At 51.1% G+C, this 24,835-nt stretch overlaps 1 protein-coding gene across 1 annotated transcript in view; it reads right to left on the bottom strand.

The window, feature by feature from the left end:
* Positions 1-10,750, bottom strand: part of Srrm3 (serine/arginine repetitive matrix 3) — a 69,879-nt gene extending 59,129 nt beyond the window's left edge. Inside the window, 1 exon segment of the mRNA XM_028894396.2 lies at positions 10,580-10,750. The gene's annotated coding sequence lies outside the window, so the exon portion shown is untranslated.
* Positions 10,751-24,835: the final 14,085 nt, after the last annotated feature.

The following is a 24,835-nucleotide window of genomic DNA, read 5'->3' as shown; positions in this document are numbered from 1 at the left end:
GAGAAGGAGAAAGACGCATGAACTTCAGCAGCAGAGCCTGACCCCTGGGAAATGGGGAAGAGGGAGCCAAGAAGAGCAAGAGTCAAGATGTCCAGGGCTGAGGAAGAAGGAGCCTCGAGGACACACAGGAGACAGCTTGACTTGACACCTCACAGAAGCTGTCTGAGCAGAGCTTGGAGAGGAAGGAGGCAGAGGAGGAGGAAGGGCATTTCGGGCAGAGGGAACCACATATTTAAGAACGAGGTAATTAGTTCTCAACTAGTCAAAAAGAATGGATTTTGCGATGCCACCCAAGGCCTGGCGTGCACCAGGTAGGCGCTCTACCACTGAGCCACACTCCCAACTCTGTACTTTTTGTTGGATAAGGTCCAGGCTGGTCTCGAACTCTCCATCCGACAACTCAATTTCCTAAGTGTTAGAGTTATTCTTTTGCGTTTTTATTTTCTATTAGTTTTCTGGCGCTGGGAACCCGGGGCCTGGCCCTGCTAGCTGGGTGCTACCCTGCTGAGGTCTGTCTCCAACCCCTCTGCTTCCCAACTGTGTGTACTAACATCCGGGTGCTTTAATATTTTCGACCCTTCTCTGGGCAGTGTCCCAGCACTTGGGAGGCAGGGACAGGTGGATCTCTGTGAGTTCAAGGTCAGCCTGGTCTACAGAGGGAGTTCCAGGAGAGCCTGGGCTACACAAAGAAACCCTGTCTTGAAAAAAACAAACAAACAAAACAAAACTGACCTTAGACTCACACTCAGATTCCCCACCCAGGTTGGGTCGTACGAATTTTCTTATCACAGACTCTTCCAGAAGCACGGAGGCAGGCATGCTGTATCATCAGATCATGCTGCAGTGAATGTGGGTGTCCCGGATTGGCCCTAGGTCATGTGACTCCTGTCCTGAAAACACATCACCGCCCTCCCAGGCTCCATCTGTCTAAACCACGCTTGCCCTTCTCCAAAGGGTTCTGTCCAGTGGGTCCCCGCTGGGACATTCTTTGTGTGCTACGCTGCCTGCAGGAGAAACAGAGACTCGCATCCACACCTGGCGCTAGCATCCCCTCAAGCTGCCTCCATCTCCTGCTGAGTCCCAAGCTCCTCAGCCCTGGGCTTTTCCTCATCTCTCTTCCTTCTTCAGGAGTGTCCTTCCTGCTGGCAGACCTGCATGGATTCTGTGAGGTCCATCTGTCGTGCTGGCTCCAAAGCTGTCCCGCCAGGCAGCCCTATCTTGCACCAGAGCCTGGGCCACCCTCAGACACTCCCATCTAAGTCACCTGCAGAAACAGTACCCACTCTAGGCAAAAAGGACATTTTGTTTCTGTCGTGTCAGAGATGGAGCCTCAAGTCTGGTGCAGGCTGGGCAAGTGTTCTACTAAGGAGGCATGCCAAGCCTTTCACTGGGGGATTCTAGGCAAGTTTTCTGCTGAGGAGGGCCTCCGTGCCAGGACCGTTCTGCAGCTTCCTTCATCCAGTGTCCTACATGAGCCTGGGGAGGACATTGATTATGGAACTTCTAAGTGAAGGAGGGTACCAAGCGAAGGTTTGGTGAGTGACTGAATGAAGGTAGGAATGAGCACATCAGATCTCTGCTACTCCAGAGAAGGGGGTGGAGGAAGGAAGAATTCAAAAGGCAATGAAGAGGAAGGTGTGGTGGCCCACATCTGTAATCCTAGCACTTGGGAGGCAGAGGTAGGGGGATCAGGAGTTCAAGGCCAGCCTTGGCTATGTATCAAATTCAAGGCCAGCCTAGGATACATGAGACCTTGCCTTCAAAACAACAAACCAAAAAACAAAAACAAAAACAAAACAAAACTAGAAAAATTAAAAAAGCAAACCGCAAAAACCAAACAAACAAAAAACCACCAAGGCCAGTAAATGGCTCAGGGTAAAGACTCTCGCTGTCAACCCTGCTAGTCTGAGCTGGAGCCTCAAAATCCAACTCCTGTGAGTTTTTGCCCTGTGATCTCCACAAGGTACGTGTGCCCAAGCACAGTAAGTGAAAATAAAAATCTGAAAGAATCCAAACAAACAAAAAATTTTTAAAAAGCAAAAACAGACAAGAGGGCTGGAGGGGTTGGCTCAGTCAGCAGAGCGTTCACCAGGCAGGCTGGAGGACCTGAGTTCTAGGCCCGGAAACTTGGTTGTTTTGTGTTTGTTTTTTTTTTTTTTCTTCCTAAGAAAGTGTGCTTATAATCACAGTGCTAGAGGTAGAGAAAGCGGATCCCTGCGACTTCTTAACCCGTCTGCCTCTCCTACTTGGTGAGCTGCAGGCCAGTGAGAGACCCTGTCTATAAATAAGTAAAGAGGCAGATAAATAAATAAGACATCGACTGACATTTCCTCTGCCGGTCATATGTGCATGTACACACACACACACACACACACACACACACACACACACACTCACATACACACTCACAAAGAGTAAAAAGAGGTGTTCTTCGGAGGATACCGAGGGGTGACTAGGACCAGATGATTGGAGGGGAATGAGACTGACCATCAGCAGGACCCGTGAGTGTCTCAACTTCCATCTCTTCCAGAATACTTCTGGTGCCTTTCTGGGGTGGCTCAGCTACTCTACCAGCCCGAGGCCCACTCTGCTCACCGGGGGTTTTTGTCAGGTGCTCAGGGTTGTACTGTCAATTGGGGATAGACTGAAGGATCTACCCTCGGCGTTCTCCCCACCACTGATCTTCTTTTTTCTCTGGAAGATTCTAGTCTGGGCACATGCATATCCATCCCTCCCTGTCAAGTCTCCCGGGGTTCAGGACCTGCCCCTCTTCAGTTATGGGGCCACTTCCTGCCCTAGTGGACATTAGCTTCTCCTTCAATGGACAGTGGCTCCTTCTTGGCCTCTGCCCTTAGTGTCTGGTGTATTTCTCTCTCTCTCTCTCTCTCTCTCTCTCTCTCTCTCTCTCTCTCTCTCTCTCTCTCTCTCTCTCTCGTCCAGGTTTTTAGAAAGTCCTCCTGAGTACCTAAGCTGCTCTGATACTCAACATCCTCCTGCCTCCACCTCCATTGCTGGGATGGCAGGTATGTCCCCCTGGCCCTGGATCACGAGGGACTTCTCACCCCTCCATGTCACCCTTGCTATTCTGACTGTCGACTCCCCTGACACCTTCTTTATCAGTCTCCAGGGCCCAGAGGAGGCGTCACCTCTCCCGGGGACCTCCTCCCTTAGCCCACATCACTGTGGACAGCTTCTCTCTAGCTGAACCTCAGGGCCAGTAACTGTCAGTTCCCACTGGGGGATCTTCAAGGTCAATGTCAGTGTCAGATTGGACTCTGTGTTCTCGGGGCTCACAGGGTACTCAGAAACAGAGACACTCACCGAGTATGGATGGTATATTCGCCCACTCAGATGGCGACTGCTGTCTCAGGGATTTACTGGATCTTATTCTTAGGGAATTGCTCTCAAACCTATCCTCTATGCCTTCTCCGTGTGCACCAGGAGGAAGATACCCACTTCTCTAGGAGACGGTCCTGAGGAGGGCGGCTGGGATCAGCTGAAAGCAGAGCCCAGGAGACGGCTATCATCTGATTCGAGCTCTGAGCTCTTTCCTCTGAAGTTCTGCAGGATCCGTGATCTCCCCAGGGGATGTGTGACCTATTCCCTGCCAGCATTGTTGGCCACTTCCTTCTGCAGTCTCTGGCGTAGGGCACTGACAAGACAGAGCTACCTCACGTTCAACCTCTTCTGTCCCGGGCCCCATAGTAAACACGCATGTGCACACACACACACACACACACACACACACACACACACACACACAGCCCTCCTTGGCTTGCTAGAAAGCAGCCTCATCCATACCCGCATCCGCTCTTTTTATGGCTGCACGGGGTCTCAAGCTCCAGCACAATGAACATAGTCTGCTTTTGAGCAACCCCTGAAGACACCTAAGGATGCTCAGACTAGAGTTTAAAAAAAAAATGGATGCAGTCTTCTCCCAGTAGCACGTTTGTTTCCAGTGACTTAATTGCATGTAGCTATGAGCATGTAGGAAGAAGCCTGTGAGGAGGTACCACAATCTTAGTGCTTGTCTTTGGGTGCTAAGAGTCTCTTTCTCTCAATCTCTCTCTCTCTCTCTCTCTCTCTCTCTCTCTCTCTCTCTCTCTCTCTCAATCTCTCTCTCTGGTGGTGTTAGGAACGAAATGGAACCCAGGACTTTGTACATGCTAGCAGGTACTCTACCACTGAGTCACACCCCAGCCCCTCACTGGGGATTCTAGGCAGGTGCTCTACCACTGAGCCACACCCCAGCCCCTCACTGGGAGATTCTAGGCAGGTGCTCTACCACTGAGCCACATCCCAGCCCCTCACTGGGGGATTCTAGGCAGGTGCTCTACCACTGAGCCACACCCCAGCCCCTCACTGGGGGATTCTAAGCGGGTGCTCTACCATTATGCTGTACATCCAACCTTGCAAAATTTTTTTATAATTGCCAGGGGGTGGAGGTGCATGCCTTTAATCCCAGCTCTTGGGGCAGTCAGGCAGATCTTTGAGTTTGAGGCAGGCCTGGTCTGCAGAGCAAGTTCCAGGACAGCCAGGGCTACACAGAGAAACCTTGTCTTAAAAAAAAAAAAAAAAAAAAAAAAAAAAAAAGTAAACACACAAACAAAGAAGAAAAAGAGGAGGAGGAAGAAAGGGGGCACCAACAATAGAACCCAGAGCCTTAGGCGTGCTCGGCAGTGCTCTTACTGAGCTACACTCCTCAGGATCACCAGTGTGCACCTTGGCCTGTTGGAAAACAGACCATTTGTAAAATCAAAGGATTCAACCCATGCTAGGCGTGGTGGTATATACCTGTAATTCTAGTACTTGGGACTTGAAAGGTCGGAGGATTGTCACAAGTTTCCGTTCAGCCCAGGGTAGCCTGTGGCACATGCTGAGACCCTGCTATGGGAAGAATTCAACACAATTTGCTTTTCCCTGCCGGTTTCTGTCCTAGGTAATTCTGGGAAACAGTGGTAGGAAGGGGTCCTCCAAATGAAGAAGCTCTCTGCACTCCAGGATCAGGGAGCTCGGCCCGACCTTCTCATAGCTTTCAGAGGCCCCAGCAAGATGCCGAGGGATCCAGGCTCTGCCTGCTAGCGCTGGCTGGCACAGCAGCGTCTGCAGTAGGCAGGAGGCCAGGGTGAGGGCGGCAGGAGCTGAAGCCAGGCTGCCTGCTGAGGAGGCATCGCCGCAGGCTGGCAGCTTTTAATACGGTGGGACCCCCTAGGGGGCTGGTGGGCTGCTCTGGAGCCAAGGTCTACACAGCCCCTGAAGGGCCTTTCTGCAGATCTTGATCACCTGCCCAAGAACCCCAAGAGCCCCATTAGGGATGATGCAGGGCTAAGGGGGCTGGGGTGCAGGCAGAACTGTCATCCTCCTGTGCCCATGACCCGGAAGAGAGTGAAGGAGCAAGAAAGCATGGTGTCCTCACAAGATGAGCAAGGCTGGGCCAGACTGCAGCGGTGAGTGCTGGTAATGACTTTCTCCCTATCAAAGGCCTCGAGACCTCTCACCCTGTCTCTGACCTCCCCACCTTCCTACCTCCCTGCGCTCGTGCGTGCGTGCGTGCGTGCGTGCGTGCGTGCGTGAGTGTGTGTGTGTGTGTGTGCATTTACATGTGTGCATGCATTTGTGTGCATGCGCGTGCATTTGTGTGTATGTGCATTTACGTGTGTGTGTGTGTGTGTGTGTGTGTGTGTGTGTGTGTGTGTGTGTGATAGTGCATGTGTGGCCATCAGAGGACAACTTGTGGGACTTGGTTTTTTCCTTCCACCTTGTGAGTCCCTGGGATCAAACTAGGTGATGAAGTCTGGCAGTAGAAGCCTTGACCCCCTAATCTATCTAGCCAGTCCTCTTCACCGTGTGCTTTGAGACAGGGTCTCTATGTTTTTACCTGGGGTTTGCAAGTTGGTCTAGGCTGGGCAAAGAATCCCAGATATCTGCCCATCTGTCTCCCTGGTGCTAGAATTATAAGTGGGCACCATCTACTTGGCCTTTTTTTTTTTTTTTTTTAAATATGGGGGCTGGGGATTGAACTCAGGTCCTCATGCTTGGACGGCAAGCTCCTCTACCTCTGAGCCATATCCTGGCCCCTGACCTCCTCCTCTTCTCCATGCTCATCTAACGTCTCCTCATTCCCTGGTCACACTTGTCCTGCAGGGTCACCTCCATGAGCCCCTTCTGCCTGCAGAGCCATCTACCCCTTGGCAGGTCCCTGTCACTGATCCCCCTCCGTTCATGAATCCTCCCTCTCTCAGCTTCCTGGCCCTTCTCTGGGCCAAGGTGGAGAACCAAGCAGGTCTCTCTTTCCTCCTGTAGTTGCCCTAACAAGACACTCCTGTTCAGGCCCAGCCTTCCCCCGTAGAAACCAGCTGCAAATCCTTTCTCTCTCTAGTTCCCCTAAACAGCCAACAGCCCCCCTTTGCTTCTGCCCCTTGTGGGGAGTGCTCGGACTCCTGGCTCTGATGAACAATCCTGGTAGGTATATGGAGCACATTTTTGGTGTCCTAGCTGGTCACTCCAAATTCAGACTAGAGAGGGGTCCAACCTTGGCTCAGCGTGGTATCTGGGACCTTTAGAGCAGCCCAGAGGCCTCCCTAGGCTACATTTTCCCCTTTGGAAGCCGATTCTGTTGTCAAGAGGGACGGGTGGATTTTGACATCTCCGCTGCAGCAGCTGATAGATCCAACCTTGAAACACTACAGGTGACTTCTTCTGTTGATGGAACCACAGGCTTCCTGACGTGCGTGCGTGCGTGCGTGCGTGCGTGTGTGCGTGTGTGTGTGTGTGTGTGTGTGTGTGTGTGTGTGTGTTTATATGCATGTAAGCCAGATTGTGTCTTTTTTTTTTTTTTTTTTTTTTTTTTTTTTTTTTTTTTTTTTTTTTTTTTTTTTTTTTTTTTTTTTTTTTTTTTTTTTTTTTTTTTTGTTGTGTGTTTGTGTGTGTGTGTGTGTGTGTGTCAGGACTGAACCCTAGTTCCCTTACTAAGCCAATCATCTGCCACTGGGCCTCTTTGTACTTTGACAAAGGGTCTTGCTAAGTTGTCCAAGCTGGTCTTGAATTCATTCTGTTGCCTGGACCCACCTTGACCTCAAAAATCCTCCTGCTTCAGCCTTCCAAATAGTTGGGATCACAGACCTTCACTATCAGGCCTGGCCTGACATACAGATTTATAGAGTAGAGAGATCTTAAGACCCCTGATGCTGGGGACTGGAGGGATAGCTCGGCAGTTAAGGCACTGGCTGCTCTTCCAGAGGACCCAGGTTCAATACCCAGCACCCACATGGCAACCCACAACTGTCTGTAACTCCAAGATCTGACACCCTCACACAGACATACATGCAGGCAAAACACCAAAGCCCATAAAATACAAATAAATAAATTAATTTAAAAAACCCTGGTGCTGATGGGAACTTTGGGTGGTCACCTTGTGAGACACTATCACTTTCTACACAGGAACAGTGGGAGCCAGAGATTCAAAGGGACTTGTTGAAGGTCGTGCAAGGACTGACAACTGGAGCTGGCCTCAGGAAGGCCCCTGGACTCACGTGCCCAGCCCTGCAGTTTTCCTACCCCACATCCCCCTGACTTCTGCTAGTCCACAGTGCTCCGGGAGAAGGTCACCCAGGGGAGCACAGAGAACCAAGGGCAGCACAATGTTCTGGAAGTCACTCTGGGCCCCGGGGACAGCGGCCTGAGATCACATCAAGACCTTGATAAAAACCATATCATATTTCTAGGTCTTGTTTGGATTCTCTGCAAAGGGAGGCCAGTGGCACCTCTTGACTGAATGGGTGCACGTACACACACACACACACACACACACACACACACACAGGTCATAGTCACATGATAGTTCAAAGCGTAGGTTAAGAAGGAGACACAGGTTGGGGAATGTAGTTCAGTGGGAAAGTACTTGCTTAGCATGTGGAAGGCCTAGGCTCCACCCCCTAGAACTGTGAGAAAACGAAAAATAAAGTAAAGCTGTAATCTCCCCCTCATCAGCGCCCTAACCTACTTCTAAGATGGGGAAGCCATGGGGTTGGCCGCAGAGTGAATTATACGTGGGCTGAGGAGGAGATGTGGGTAGAGAGGGCGGCGGACTCCAACGGAGCCGACATGCGGCTGTGACCGTGGGCTGTGTGAGGAAGTGAGAGTTGACCCCTCAGAAGGGAATGGACAGCCACTGGCCTGCCGAGGTCAGCAAGAGCTTGTCGGGTAGAGGAGGCAGGGTGAAGGTATGGTCGTGACCAGATGGGACTTCTCCTCCTGGGGGTGGGACCGTGGTGGCAGGGCTGCACGGATGCCAGTTCGAAGTATATCCTGCCACCAGACACCCCTGTGACCTTGGGGCAGTCATTCCCCTACCTCGCTGGGTATGCTTCGAGCTCCACACCTGTCAGCGGACGTCACGAGTCAAGAGACGGACACTCATCCGGACCTTGACAGCCAGAGGCTGGGACAGGTCATCAGCAATATTTCTGCCCCAGGGAGATAGCTTCAGTGGCTTTGTGACCTTGAAAAAGTCAGCCAAACCTCGTGTCTCAGCTCTGAAAAGGGACCAAAGAGATCTTCCTTGGGAAGCATTGGGGAAGATCAGCGGGGTCCAATGCAGCCTTGTGGCAAACACAGAACCTGGTGGATACCCTCAGTTAATACTGTTCCCAAAGGAGATGTCTTTGGGGAATATTCTGACACACTTCAGACACCTCTGTGTATCTCTGTAAGGAACGTTTACTTGCGATCTAGTAACATTCATCTAGCATCTTATAGTTTCCTTTTTTGTTTGTTTTGTTGTTGTTGTTGTTAGAAACAAGGCTTCTCTGTGTAGCCCTGGCTGTCCTGGAACTCACTCTATAGACTAGACTGGCCTCATACTCAGAGATCCTTCTGCCTCTGCCTCCTGAGTTCTGGGATTAAAGGTGTGCGCCACCACCTCCATAGTTTACATTTATGTATTGGGGGGGGTAGGGACATGAGTGACAGTGTACATGTGGAGGTCAGAGGTCAACTTGTGGGATTTGGTTCTCTCCTTCCATAACGTGGGACCCAGGGATCGAACCCAGATTGTCAGGCTTTAAGGCAAGTGCTTTTATTTACCCATTAAACCATCTCCCTGGCCCCAACATCTGTTTAAACAGCTTCCCATTCATTATACAGATTATCCCAGTAATTTAACCACAAAAGATCCTGCCCACTCTCTCAGTAAATGCCCCGAGAGTCACCCTCAACAACAAAAGAGATTAGCACTCCACCTGTTTACACGTTAGGAGGCACTCACAAAGGTTAAGGGGTTTGTTCACCTGAAGTCACATAACCTACATTTAATTCCATGTCTTTCTGAATTCGGAGTCCATGACTCTCAAACCACCCACCGCTCACCTCTGAAAACCCAATCTACCCTCTTTAGTCATCCTTCAAGAATTCCTCCTCCACCCCACCCGGGAGAGTGGGATAGGATATAAAAGTCAAGGAACCCCAAAACTAGTGTTCTGTGGGAGCGATTTCCTAGTCAACATAGTTCTATTTCTGGTTTGGGGGTGGAGGTCTGGTACCAGCCCGGGTCGTGACCTTAAGATGACCCTCTGGGTAGAAGAACTCTTGCTGTCCTTCAAAGTAACTGCCTTTTGCTTTTGATGCAGGGTAAAAGACTAGTCCAGGTGTGATCATGCCAGGAGCAGGTGAGTGGAGAGGTGGTGGGGGGAGGGATGAGAAGTTATGGCTGGGATAGAGCACAGACACTGGAGTGCCACATCTGACCCGAATGGCCTTTGTCCAGATCTTCCTGATCTGTCCTTACGGGAACAGCTGTCAGGAACAAGAACTTCAGGTGGTCTCACTGTCCAGGCAGGAGCCCTTGGAAGAAAGTAGGAGAAGCTGGCAAGCCAGAGGCTGCATTTCTCTTCACAGCCCTTTATCAGAAATCTGCCACAAGGCGAGACCTATCCCGGGCCTTAAAAATGCTTGCAGAATGTCCTTCCAAACTCCCTGTGGCTATTTTCACATCTGCACCCTCCATCCGCTTCCCAGCATGAGAATAAATACCAGTCTGTGAGAGACCCAATTCTCACTGCCAGCTTCTGCCTCCCCCGGGCATTTGGGCAGCTGTGAAAAAGGCCAGACTGTCCCTTATGCAGCCACCCCCCTGCTGGACAGAGGCCCAGCATCCAGGTTTTTTTTTTTTGGGGGGGGGGGGTAGCCTGTTCTGCCCACCTCTGCAAGTAATGGGTGTCTATAGTGTCCCTGCATCTGGGTCTCCTTTCCCTGGGGAGCAGGCGATGCTCCTAAGTTGGGGGGAAGGGTAACTGAATGGTGGCCTTCTTGGCATGCTCATGGGCTGGACCATGGTCAATTTGTGTCCAGGAGAGTCTTCCCCTTGACCCTTGAATTCACACTTTCTCCATCACTTTAGGTGAAAAGAACAGCATTCTCTATCTCTAATTCTACCTCGTCTGATCCCTCAGACAGATAACTCCAGCAATCAAGCCCTCAACACTGATCCTCTGCACATCTGGGTCCCCTGGCTGGGGAGGCCTGAGGTCCAACCCAGCCCAGCCCCTCTGGGAAGCACCCCCGCCCCATCAGAGGCTCTTACCTCCCCGCTGACCTCTGTAGTCTTCTGGGTGCTGGAGCCGGGCTTCCAGGTCCGGTTTGTCCCCGGTCTTTTGCTTGACAAGGCAGCTCTGTGGCTTCCCCACGGCCCGGCGCCCCCGTCTTCCCTCGGGCGCCGCTGCCGATTGCTGAAATGCTGGACAGCGCACCACCATCGAGGCGGCCTCCTGGGCTGCTTGGTGGCTAGAGCGTCCCGGAGTCCGCGGTTCACCGCGCCCTCTGCAGGCCTGGAGGACCTGATGCTGCAGATGCGGGACCCAGCAGGGGGCGGGGCATGTCTATTCTGAGTGCTGCCTAAAAGCAGAGGCAGTTATTAATTTGGAACTGGGCACGGCCCTCGGTATCTAGAGTCCTTACCAGCACTTTCCCTGAAGGCTGGGCGCAGCTAGACAGCTAAGGGACACTTCCACAGATTCCCTTGTTATTATGTTCTGACTGAACCAGGCAGGCTGTATGGGGGTGAAAAAAATAAAACCCACTGGGGAGAGAGTTCTTTAATCCTGTCCACCCCTCTCCTCTCTCCATTTCTTCTTTTTTTTTTTTAGTAGTGTCTCACGGACTCCCGTCTGGAGTACTCAAATTCACTACGTAACTGAGGATGACCTTGAACTTCTGACCCTTCACCTGTAGAGTGCTGGGATTATGGACAAGCACCGAGCCCCATACCTGATATTTACAGTGCCGGGGATCAGTTTCAGGGCTTTGTGGATGACAGGCAAGCACTCTACCGACCACGCTCCATCCTCAGCCCAGCTTCTGTGAGACAGACTGTTGCTGTGTGTCCCAGGCTGGCCTCAAATTCACAGTCATCGTCATGCCTATGCCTCAGGCTCCCGAGTGCTGGGATTACAGGTGTGGGTCCCCAGGCCTGTCAGCTGGAGCTGGAGAATGGCATGGCTGGGCATTTGGTTTTTCTAGGCTGGATCCTGAGTTCAAGTCACTATTTAGTGGCTTTGTGTGTGACCTTCAGCTGCCTGTCTGCACCAGCCACCCTCCTATTTCAGTCAGCCACAGCCAGGAAGGGACCCCAGAAACTGTTGCCTAGTGTAATCCGGGAGTGTCGACTGTTCCTGCATCCGTCTCCCCAGTGGCTCCCCATAGCTATCTCCGAAGGCAGTGTTAGACATGCCGGAATCATCTAGAAGGGACAGAACCAGGGTGAGGGAAGTCAGAACGTGGAGTTTAGGAAACTTTTTGGAGGTTTGGAGAGATGGATCAGCAGTAAAGAGCACGGATTGCTCTTGCCGGGGACCCAGGTTCTGTTCCCAGTACCTACATGGTGGGTTACAAGTGTCTGCAGCTCCAGTTTCAGAGGCTCTGTGGCCCTCCTCTTTCTATCTTTCTCTCTTTTCTTCACTCCTTCCTTTCTTTTTTAAAATTTAATTTAATTTAATTTTTTTTTGAAATGAGGTAAAACCTCATTTCAAATACCCGACTGGTCTGGAACTCACTATGTAGAGTGGGCTCCAACCCGCAGAGATCTGCCTGCCTCTGCCTCTCAAGTGCTGGGATTAAAGGTGTGCACTTTTTTGTTTTGTTTTGTTTTGTTTAGACAGGGTTTCTCTGTGTAATAGCCTTGGCTCTCCTGGAATTCCCTCTGTAGACCAGGCTGGCCTCAAACTCTCAAAAATTTCCCTGCCTCTGCCTCCCAAGCGCTGGGATTAAAGGCGTGCGCCGCCGCCGCCGCCACCACCTGGCTAAGGTGTGCACTTTAAATACCAAGCCCTGCTCCCATCACCCACTTCTAACTTCCATAGGCACCAGGCACACAGGTATACACATGATGCACATACATACATGCAGGTATCCGAGAGAGAGAGAGAGAGAGAGAGAGAGAGAGAGAGAGAGAGAGAGAGAGAGAGCGCTGTGGATTTCTGTGTGTTTCTTGTGAGCTTATGAGGAGTCTGGCATGCAGGTCTGTAAGTGTATTCGGCCATCTGTGGCTGCCTGTCTTACTGCAGACTGTCTGTGTGAGCCCCTCCCCACCCCTCCTCCTCCTCCCAGGTTTCTTTGCCTGTGTCGTGTGTGTGTGTGTGTGTGTGTGTGTGTGTGTGTGTGTGTGTTTGGTGTGTGTGTGTGTGTTTGGTGTGTGTGTGTGTGTGTGTGTGTGTGTAAGATCCTTACAGAACACAGGTCGGCAGTGGGTAAAAGGGCAGGCTACAGCTGCTGCCAGCCCTGCCACCCTAGAGCCCCAAGGGTGAGTCCTCAGCCGGTCTTCCACCTTCCTGCTGAATTAATATTTCATCAGCCGGGGCTTTGGGCTGGCCAAGTACCAGTCGGACTGCTCTCTCCTTCCAGGGAGAGTCTGCCCTTCGGTCTGTCTGGACTTTCTAAGGCACAGTAAGGGGACAGCGGGCAGACCAGTGGCTGGGAGTGCCCTCCGGGGGCCTGCAGTCTCTCCTTGTTTGGGGAGCCACAGCTGGGGGTGTGCAGAGGACTGGAGGAAGGCTGGGGAGGTCCAGGGATGCAGTGCCCCCCATCTCAGTGCAAAGATCATCCCTTCAACGAAGTTGGCTTTATGGAAGCTTGCCGCTGAATCTTGGTCCCTGACCAGCCCTGGTTTCTAGTCTTTTTTTGGAACTTGAGACTGGGAACCCTGCCCTGGCTGAGCATCCATCCCCCATCCATCCTTTGTCTATCTCTGCGGCTCCTGTTTCCTTGGCTTTGGTGATGGGGGGGGGGCGGCGCTGCTTCAAGGGAACAGCAGAATTGGACATGCACTCAATCTTCCCTGCTGCCTTAGAGCCCTTAGCCTACAAGGATGGGAGAAGGCGCCGAAGCCCTGGCCATATCCCCTATCCTGGCAGTCTCTTTGCGTTGTGGTTTGAATCTGAAATGCCCTCCTCCCACAGCCTCAAGCTTTGAGAGCCTGTCCCCCAGTGGATGGGGGTGTTCCAGCAGGTTGTGGAACCTAGGGCCTTGGAGGGAAAGCTCAGAGGGCAATGGCCCTTCAATCCTAGAGACTCACATTGAAAACTGACCCCCAAAAGTTGTCCTCTGACCTCCTCAGGCATACCATTCACACACACACACACACACACACACACACACACACACACACACACACACTAATTAATTTCTTTGTTTTAAAATTCTCAGTATATGTCCCAGAGAGGGAAGATTAGGCAACAGAGAACAAAAGGGTCTAAACTGAGCTAGATGTGTTAGTGTGTGCTTGTTATCTCAGAACCTGGGGCGGGATCACGAGTTCAAGGCCATCTTGAGCTACCGAGTGAGTTCTGAGGAAGTCTGGGCTGTAACAGGATCCTGAGTAAGATAAAAATAAAATATAATTCAACAGCAGGGCCAGTGAGATGGCTCAGTGGTAAAGGCCCTTGCCACCAAGCCTGACAAACGACATTTGATCTCCCGGAGGACCTAATGGTGGAAAGAGAAAACTGACTTCTACAGGTTGCCCTTTGACCTCCACATGGGTCATGGGGACACGCCGACCCCCCCCCATGCACAAATTAAAAGTAAAATAAGATGAAGGGTTTGGGGAGACGGCTCAGTGGATAAAGTGCTTGCTGTACAATCATGAGGACCTGAGTTCGGATCCCCGGAGCCCATGGACATAGCTAGGTGTGGCAGTGCACACCTGTAGCATCAGTGCTCAGGAGTGGGGACAAGAGGCTCCCGAGGGCTCCCGATCAGCCAGTCTAGCCAATCATCAAGCTCCGGGGTCGGCGAGAGACCCTGTCTCAAAAACTAAGGTGGAGAGAGATAAACCAATATCCATCTCTGGCCTCCACATACAGGTCCAGGTACATACACACCCCCATCCCCATCTCCAACACACACACACACACACACACACACACACACACACACACACACACCTGAAAAGATAAATTAGAAAAGAGCAGGATATGCGGGAGAGATGGCTCAGCTGTTAAAAGCGTTTGCTGGTCTTACAGAGAACCTGAGTTTGGCTCCCAGCGTGCATGCCTGGCAGCTCACAACTGCTTGTAACATCAGCTCTAAGGGGATCTGGCTCCCTCTTCTGGCCTTCTTGAGCACTGAATTCATGTGTGCACGTACACACACACACACACACACACACACACACACACATACCTGCACATAAGTAATAATAAATCTGAGAGAGAGAGAGAGAGAGAGAGAGAGAGAGAGAGAGAGAGAGAGAGAGAGAGAAGAGCAGGATGGAAATGTGGGTCAAAGAGAATGAACACATGGTGGCCAGCTGCTCCATTCAGTGCTGTGGCCTGGGGCCACTTCTCTTCTTCCCTGACAAGTCCTTATAAACCATACCTCCACCCCACATCGTGCACTTCCCCATGTACACATACAGGGGCCTTGCATGGGGATGCCCCTGCTGGGGATTATGTAGTGACCTCTCCCTTCAGGTCTGAAGGGCACACCTGGGTCCCTGTGTTCCCTTGGGGACAGGGCAGTCAGGGGAGGGGTGCGGGGCCAGCAGCTGGGCTGCCTGGGAGTATGTGACCCAGTTTCATCTCCCAGCATCTGTCTGCTGGCAGAACAGATTTTAGTCACCTGAGCTCACTGCACACTCCCGCATACACGTGACAGATTCACAATGCTCTCCTTACATACCACATATGTGGATCGCACACACATGCCCCACCCAGGCCTCTGGGAGAGACTCTTCGAGCATCCCAATTCCCCTTGCCTGTATCATATCCTTGAATACGTTTAGATCATCTCCTCACGCCCAAGACTCAAGCCTCGGCCACACACCACATCCTTACAGCCCCCTACATACACAACATCCCAGTCCTACCTGCAATGGGTGGGCACCCCCCCCCCCAAATGCACAGCACCCATCCCCACGGCAGGCTGCTGATACACCTTGCCACCAAGCAAGACATATCCTGAAGACAGTCTCTTTTCGTTGTTTTCTTTTATTGCATTTATTTATGTTTATTGATTGATTGATTGATTGATTGTGTGCATGTGTATGGAGGCCAGAGAGCAAACCGGTGGGACTGAGTTCTCTCCTTCCATCTTGTGGGCCCTGGGATCAAATTTCAAGCCATCAGGCTCAGTGGTTAGCGCCCTTCCCCACCGAGCCAGCTTGCCAGCCCAGCTCCTCCTATTAAGTTCCGTGGAGCCTTGCATACTTTGTTCACCCTTGTGCCCATGCACCTCCATGTTACAGGTGCAGAGTTGAGGCTGGGAGAGGAGAAGGTATGGCATTAAAACTCCACAGCAGCGCAGAGTGTGGCCACGTGCACATGTAAGCCCCACACTCAGGAGATGGAGGCTGGAAGGTTACCACAAATCAGAATGTTGTGTGTGTGTGTGTGTGTGTGTGTGTGTGTGTGTGTTTTGTCTCTGTATGTCCCTCTGTTTCTCTCTGTGTCCCTCTGTCCCTCTGTCTCTCTCTCTGTCTCTCTCTCTCTCTCTCTCTCTCTCTGTGTGTGTGTGTGTGTGTGTGTGTGTGTGTGTGTACATGCAAGTGCAGATGGCTGAGAAGACCACGGGATCCTCTGGAGCTGTAGTCACAGGCTGTTGTAAGCTGTTCAGCGTGTGTGCCAGGAACCAAACAAACTCCAGCCTCTGGGAGAGCACTCCGCTGTACCATCTTTCCTCCACTTTGTTTTTGAGGCAGGGTCTCTCGCTGAACTCAGAGCTCACACACATGGCTAGACTGGCTGGCCATGGAACCCCAGGAATCATTTTGCCTCTACTTCTCCAGTGCCAGGATTAGGTGAGTGTCACCACGCCTTTCATGTGGGTTCTGGGGGCTCCGAACTCAGGTACCATGCGTGTGCAGCAAGCGCCTTTCCAGCTGAACCGTCTCCTCAGCTCCCACCCACCTTGAGCTGATAACCTTCACGTGTCTTTCCGAAGGGTGACTGACGCTCCTCAGAGGCCTCCCTCAACACCGTGGGATAGCGGGTGGAAAAACCAGACGAGTTTATTCAAAATGGGCAGCAGTCATGATGTGGAGAGACCATAATCCTCCTGCCTCTACTTCTCCAGTGCGGGAACTACAGCTGTGGACCATCACGACTGTTTTTACACTCTGCTGGGCATCTAACCCTAGCTTTGTGAAGGCTAGGCCTGCACTACTAACAGAGCCCACCTTTTTTCTTTATAAGTTAATCATCTCAGGTATTTTGTCATAGTGCTAGAAATCTGCCCCAACACCTTGGTACACAGAACATGTATACACACAGGAATCACATGCATACTTCATACCACGAGCATGTACGTGTACACACAGACACACACACACACACACACAGACACAGATACACATGTATCCCACACATAGACACCACACACAGAGACTCTCTCCCAAGTCTGTGAAAAGAGCATTGCCAATCCCCCCTGCCTGGCCCCAGCCAGGCGGCCTCCCTCTGGCAGGAGCTGGAGCAGAGTTAACCTAATTACCATCCTGGGTCTGCCTGGTGCACAGCTCAGCTCCCAGCCCGGCTGGGAACATATTAAAACCAGCAGGAGCCGGGGAGGGAGAAAGCCAGAGGAGAGAGCTATTTTTAGGAAGCAGGTGGGCTTGTTGCGGGGCTGCCGGTTGAGAGGGGAGGGGGCTGAACAGTGTGATGGGGGCTGAGGTCAGGGCACAGGGTAATCTGAAGGAGAGCTGTCGGAACTCAAGGGGGGCCAGGCCAGCGATGGGCTCCCCAGGGACGTGGGGAGGGGCTCAGAGTTGGTCTGCTTCTGAGACAGCTGTGCCAGCTGGGGTGGGGGGACCAAGACGAACGACCCACAAGAGTCTCTAGGGCAGGGAAGAGTGGAGATGACCGAAAATGGGTGGAAGACCTGAGTGAGATCTGATAGCCCACTGCCTAATATCGACAGCAGCACAGACACACAGACACAGGCAGACACACAGACACCTATCCACACACAACACACATGTGCACACAAGATAGACACACATATGAACACACACACAAAGATGGGGTAGAGATGCAGCGTCAGGTCCCCAAGAGCTGCTAGACTGGAGTGTGATCTTCTGGGGTGCACCAGCTACCCCCATCCAGGCCCTGATCTGGGACTAGGCCCTTTTGATCCCCTAAAAAGGGTCACTAAGACCCCAGGTCTCAGCAAATGGCACAGTGGACTCTTCACACACACACACACACACACACACACACACTATACCATACACATACTACGTATTACACACTACACCAGACAGACACCCCCCACCACGTCACACGACATGAGGACTTGATTGAACCAGCATCCTCAGAAATCTGAAGGTTTTGTGTTGAAGACCCACTCTGCTCAAGGGGCGACCTGGGCATGGAGGGAACGACTGAGAAATTCCCAAGATGCCTAGCACATGACCTTGAACTTCCCAAAGCTATCCGGCACCTTGTTGAAGGGGGAAGGCTCCACAAGCAGACGGCCCTGGGTTCGAATCTCACCTCCTCTTACCCACTGTGTGAACCTGGACTCTGTCTCTCAGGTATCAAGTCCCTTGTCTGGAGAGTGGGGCTGCCAATTGTACCTACCTTAGACAGTTGTGATGAGGGTTAGAAGTCCATCTGGGGCTGGAGGGATGGCTCAGCCATTAAGAGCACTTGCTATTTTTGCAAGGGTCAGAGTTTTAGTTCCCAGCACCCATGACAGATGGCTCACAACTGCCTGTAACTCCAGCTCCAAGGGATCTGACGCCCTCTTCTGGCCTCTCTGGGCACGGCACACACAGATGGGTATATATTTAAAAAAAAAAAAAAAGCTTTGTTAAAAAAGAAAGTTGATGCTGTGCAGAGTGGCATGCACCTTTAATCCCAGCCCTCAGGAGGCAGAGGCAGGCGGATCTCTGTGAGTTCGAGGCCAGCCTCGTCTACAGAGTGAGTTTCAGGACAGTCAGGGCTACAGAGTGAGTGAGACCCTGACTTGAAACCCTCAAAGAAAGCTAAGGGTGGCTCAGTGATTGGGGGCTTGCCTTGCCCATGTGAGGCCCTGAGTTCAATCCTCAGCGTTAAAACAAAAACACAAATAAATAATGATATTAATGATTCCAGAGCCACCGTGTTTAGAACCAAGGACTTAGTAAGGTTGGTTCTTTCTGGGAACTTCTAACTTTTCGTTTTGTTTTCTTCCTATGTAAAGGTGTATGGTACACATGTATGTGTGCATGTTCACGTGTGTGTGTGTGTGTGTGTGCGCGCGCCTGAGGTTGATGTAGGGAGTCTCCCTCCATCACTTTCTACCTCATTCATTGAGTCAGGGCCTCTCTACTGAACCTGGCAAGGCTCGTCTAGCTAGCCTGCTTGCTCCTCCGATAACTGCCCCTCGAGTGCCGGAACTAGAGGAAGGCCACATGCCTGCCTGACATTTACGTGGGTACTGGGACCGGAACTCAAGTCCTCGTATTTGCCTGGCCACTGCTTTATTCCTTGAGCCATCCCCCAGCTTAGGGTTGCCTGCATCCCTCCGCTCAGGGCTCTGCTCTCCATCATCACTGACAGCCGTGTAAGATTTTCACATTTCTCCATGACCTGTATCACTTCTTCCCACGTGGACATTCTCACCTGACTCCCCCTAAGGACCTTTGTGAATCCACGAGGACAGGGTTCATTTCCCAGCATCCACCTCCAGGTGGCTCACAACCTCTTGAACGTAAGTTCCTGTAACTCTCCTGGACTCTGAGGGCCTCAGACACACACGTGGTGCATACACGTACACGCAAGTGTGCACACACACATATAAAACAATAAAAGTCAACAAACCACATTTCAGAAAAGACGTAGTTTGTTCTGAAGTCAAATATGAGCCAGCATGGACCTAGTAATACAGATGCAGGTTACCCCAAACTCCAGGTTCCAATTGGTGACAGCCAAGGGAGCTTTTTTATTGATGTAACCAACCTTCTTATTAAATAAGAAACACAGAAACAATGTAAAAGAGAAAGCCGAGAGGTCAGAGCTCAGAGCTAAAATCTCACCCTTCCTCCTGCTGTCCCAGCTTCTCGAAAAGAGACCTACTTCCTGTCGTTTCGTTTTTTTATAGTATGTCGTTCTGCCTTCTCATTGGTTGTAAACCCAAACACATGACTGCCTCGTCACTGTCTGAATGTACAGCCCCCTAGGTCTTAAAGGCATATGTCTCCAATGCTGACTGTATCCCTGAACACACAGAGATCTTATGGGATTAAAGGCGTGTGCCACCACCGCCACACTCTTGCTATGGCTCTAATAGCTCTGACCCCCAGACAACTTTATTTATTAACATACAATCAAAATAATATTTCAGTACAATTAGATTACCACCACACTTTTTAGTGACAGAAAACAAAGAGAGTGACAAAAATCAAGACCCTTTGTGGAAACATCCGGTAGTCGGGTCACAGGAAGGAAGGGAAACTTCATTGAGTCTGTCAGATGATATCTGAAGTCACTCCCAGTCTTTGAGCTGGTGGAAGCTAAGGGTCTGTTTGTACACTCCAAAGCACTTTCCTAATGGCCAAAAAGATGTTCAATCACATACAGAGGTGTGCTGTAGAATACTCCTTTAACTGTGAAAAGGTGTGTTCCGTTTGTTTGTGCCGCATTTGTTCAATGATGTAGGGATGTGTGTTTAACTATGTAAAGATGTGCTGCTGTCTCACCGTGCCTGCCTAAGGCGTCTGATTGGTCTAATAAAAAGCTGACCGGCCAATAGCAAGGCAGAAAATGATAGGTGGGGCTGGTGGGGAGAGAGAATAAATAGGAGGAGAAATCTAGGCTTAGGAGAGATGAATGAGAGAGAAGGAGAAAAGAATAAGCAAGAAAGAGAGACACACACCCAGGGCCAGAAGCCAGGCAGCCACCAGCGGCCAGTCACAAGAAGTAGTGAAAGTAAGATACACAGAAGAAAAGAAAAGTAAAAAGACCCAAGGCAAAAGGTAGATGAAGAGAAACAGGTTAATTTAAGTTAAAAGAGCTAGCCAGAAACGAGCCTAAGCTAGGCCGAGCATTCGTATCTAATAAGAAGTCTCCACGTCATGATTTGGGAGCTGGGTGGTGGTCCGAAAGAAAAGCCTTAGGTACAGAGTGAGTTGGCTCTGGACTTGTACCATTCCAAATTCTCTACATTGAGGTTCTGACCAGTCCCGTCTTTTCTCTTGATCACAGATGCAGTTGTCCAGGGAACAAGAAATCCTTTAATGATAAGATTTGGCCTTGGGAGTGTAGTAATGACTTTTCTTGTCGCTGTGACAGAGGCAGCCTCAGGGAGGGAGGTTTGGACTCACAGTGCGAGTTTATCTGGCGGGGAAGGCATGGAGGCAGGGGCGTGAGGCGGCGGGTCACATGGCACCCACGGTCAGGAAGCAGAGAGAGAGGCATGCTGGTGCTCAGCTCGAATCCTTTCCAGGACCCCAGCCTAGGGAATGATGCTGCCCACATGCAGGGTGGTCTTCTCTCCTCGGTTATACCTGTCTACAAACACTGTCACGGACACTGCGGATACCAAATTCCATCAAGCTGCCAAAGGAGATTAACCACCACGGGGGATGGGAAAATGGAGGTGGATGAACTCTCTAAAATCCACCCCAAGTCCTGGATTTGAACCCACCCACCCCCGGAACTGAAGTGTAGCTCGTTGAGATGAACAACCGTGTGAGTGCCCTGGTTTGGGATATATAACTTGTTCTCTGGACCCCCAAACTTCAGCTTATTTCTAGGGGGTTTTAATAGCACCATCGTGCTATTAAAATATTTATCCAAAGGGCTGGAGAGATAACTGGCTCAGCAGTTAAGAGCATGGGCTGCTCTTACAGGGGACCTAGGTTCCATTCCCAGTGCCCACATGGCAGCTCACTGTCAACTGTTACTTCAGTCCCAGGGGATCCAGTGTCCTCTTCTGCCTCTGTGGGCACCACACACTCATGGTGTCCATACATACATACATACATGCAGGCAAAGTACTCATACACATAAAACAAAAACAAACCATATCTTTTGTTTTTGTTTTTTCGAGACAGGGTTTCTCTGTGTAGTTTTGGTGCTTGTCCTGTGTAGACCAGGCTGGCCTCGAACTCACAGAGATCTGCCTGCCTCTGCCTCCCAAGGGCTGCAATTAAAGGCATGTGCCACCACCACCTGGCTAAACCATATCTTTTAAAGAATTTAATAAAGCTGGGTGTATGGTGGTACACCCCAGCATTCAGGAGACGTAGAAGGATTATGATTTTTCAGGGTAGCCTGGGCTACATAGTGAGACAATGTCTCAAAAATAAAACCAAAGGAGGGAGCTGGAGGGGTGGCTCAGTGGTTAAGAGCATTTATTAGTGCTCTTGCAGAGGACTTGAGTTCAGATCCCAGCACTCACATCAGGAAGTTCACAACCACCTGTAGCTCTAGCTCCGGGGGATCTGACGCCCTCTTCTGGATGTGGACTCCACAGACACCTACACACACACACACACACACACCTCTCTCCCCACCCCCTGCAAACATACATATAACTAAAAATAAAATAGTTTTCTTTAGATGGGTACCAGATGCCCTTGGGTACTGATCAACCCTTGTGCATGCTGCCCTTTACTAAAGGGGTGCTGGGGAGATCTGCAGGTAGCGGCCCCAGACCGAGCCGGCACAGGTGACAAGCAGGTTATGGTCCGACTATCTCACCAGCGGGTCAGCTGCCCTGCTGTGACTGCCTTCCAGAGGTTCTCCGATTCTGACATCTGGGGCGGTGTGTCCCACGGTGACCCCGTTAGATGTCATAGGACAGAATGAAGAGGATGAAGAGAGGATGTACTCTAGTCAACTGGCTTTGGTTAGGTGTTTGTCCCCAAGCTATGGGGTCGCCGGGTGCTAGGACACTGGCAGAGAGGGAGAGACAATAGATGTTTTTTTTTTTTTTTTAAGATTTAATTGTTTTTATGTATGTATGTGTGCACCTGTGTGAGTTTATGTGCATCACATGAGTGCAGGAACCCCCAGAGGCCACAAGAGTGTGTCTGATCCATTGGAACTGGAGTTCAGTCAGTGGTGATCTGCCGTACATGGGTACTGGAAACCGAACTCGGGTCCTCTGGAAGAGCACTAAGTTGTCTTAACTGGTGAGCCATCTCTCCAGTCTCAAGAAGAGCCTTTTAAAGAAGGGGTTATCTTTTATATAAAATCTGCCTCTACAGAAGCTGCAGGGAGGCCTAGACCTGTTCCCACACCCCTCCTGTGCACTAGGGAGCTTTCTCCTACCCTGGGTTTGAGTCTCAGCCCCTTCTCTCCTCTGGATGTCAGCAGTGTCCTTGTCCAGTGTCCAGGGCATCGGGGACAGGAGGAACCCAAGGTTAGTCTGGCCTCCCCCTTCAAACCTGCAACAGAGACTCAGCGCTTTGCTTTCCAATTTGAGAGCTTCTTTCCGCGGCCCTCCCTTTATTGTTTGCTCCTACTCTGTGGGCTGGCGACTGTCTCCTCCCTCCCGCCTGGATGAGCCAAGACCAGACAGTGCGGCTAGCCTGATTTGGCTCTGGAATGCTAATCTCATTCCTGAGTGACCTAGCCTTGCCTGAAAGCTGTGCGCAGCATCGGCCGCTTGCTCCCTCTTCTGGCCACAGAGGGAACCGCAGAGTCTTGGCCTAGAGGCCTGGGTTAGGTACTGCCTGCTTTCTCAAAGAACTCACTACACAGCTTTCCTTTTAATTTTCCAGAGTGATTGTGGCTCCTTTCCCTGACTCCAGCAATCCTCTGCAACCTTATGCGGGCTCCCCGCTGCCTTGGAGCTGCTAAGGACTAGCTCTCACCTTATGTATGCTCATCAACACACTAATTGCTACCTGTGTCTTTCTTTCCGGCCATAGGGGACAGTTGGTGAGGGAGGGGGCTGACTGGATGTTCTGTAAGAACAGTACATACTTTTAGCTGCTGAGCCATCCCTCCAACCCCTCCTGGTCTTCCATTGACCCCAGAGCTCCCTGATTGTCTGGCCTGGCTGGCCAGCAAGTGCCAGGCATCCCCCAGTCTCCACCGGCAATTTCCCGGGTGCCGCGGTCTCAAGTGCATGTTGCCACATTTGGCTTTTGACATGGTGCATCCTTCGAACTCAGGTCCTCCCTTCGTAATAGTAGGCATCTCACCCACCGAGCACAGCTGGTGGGTTTTAAGGTTGTGGAAATGGGGTTGGGAAAAGCACCCACCCTTCCCAGGCTGCTCACTGCCACACCAGTGCTGGCCCTCAGCCCTTTGCTGTTCCAGTTCAAGCCTTTGACAGGAAGTGGCCTGGAGCCGGATTTCCTGGAGAGCCCACCTCAGTCACACCTGGCATGCAGAGATGACCTTCCCCATTGAACTTAACGAAGCTTCAGTCTGGAACCCTGTCACTGAACTATCCAGCCCTGTTAACACAGTTTCTTTGTCTCCAGGATGAGGGCCACGCCCTTCAGCTGAGTATGCTGGTCTCACCAACCCAGCCTGCTTCTCTTTTCATGGGTCCTAGGCTCCAAGGCATGTACCCAGGGCAGCTACGAATGTGGCCTAACACAAAACTGTAAAGTTACTTAAAACATTGAGGGTTTTTTTTTTTTCACCCTTTGTTAGTTTTCTGTTTGTGTGCATGTGTGTACAGATGTGGTATGGCCACATGTGCACTTGTGTGTGGAGGTCAACTTCAGACGTTCTTCAGAACATGTCTGTCCATCTTGTGCTCGAGACAGTTTCCCTCACTGGCCTGCCATTCCGATTTGGCCAGGCTGGTGGCCAGTGAGTCCTGGGACTCTGTCCCTGTCCACTCAGTGCTGGGATTACAAGCACACACCACACCTGGAGTTTTGTTTTGTTTTTTGGGACAGGATTTCTCTGTGTAACATCCCTAGCTGTCCTAGAACTTGCTTTGGAGACCAGGCTGGCCTCAAACTCACAAAGATCCACCTGCCTCTGCCTCCCAAGTGCTGGGATTAAAGGCGTGCGCCATCACACCAGGCTCACACCTGGGTTTCTTTCTTTCTTTCTTTCTTTTTTTTTTAATGTGATCCAGGCATTGAATTCAGGTCCTAATGGTCATGCTTCACTTTCCTAACAGGGTGGTGGATATCTTTATGTGGCGGCTTTCACTGAATGGGGAGCTTGCTCTAGTCTAGGCTAGCTGGACTGCAAGCTCTCAGGATCCCAGTCTTTGCCCCAGACTAAGATCTGGGCTTACAGATACTCACAGCCACGGCCAGCTTTCTGTTTGGGTGCATGGGAGGATTCAAACTCAGGTCCTCACTCTTACATAGAATAAGTAAGTACTCTTACCCATTGAACCATTTCCCTTGTTGGGAGACTTGTTACTTGATTGTAGGACTTTTGAA

This window comes from Peromyscus leucopus, chromosome 23, assembly GCF_004664715.2.
Source record: "Peromyscus leucopus breed LL Stock chromosome 23, UCI_PerLeu_2.1, whole genome shotgun sequence".
NCBI lineage: Eukaryota > Metazoa > Chordata > Mammalia > Rodentia > Cricetidae > Peromyscus > Peromyscus leucopus.
The sequence above is the reverse complement of the archived record's forward strand: the minus strand, read 5'-3'. Positions and strand labels throughout refer to the sequence as shown.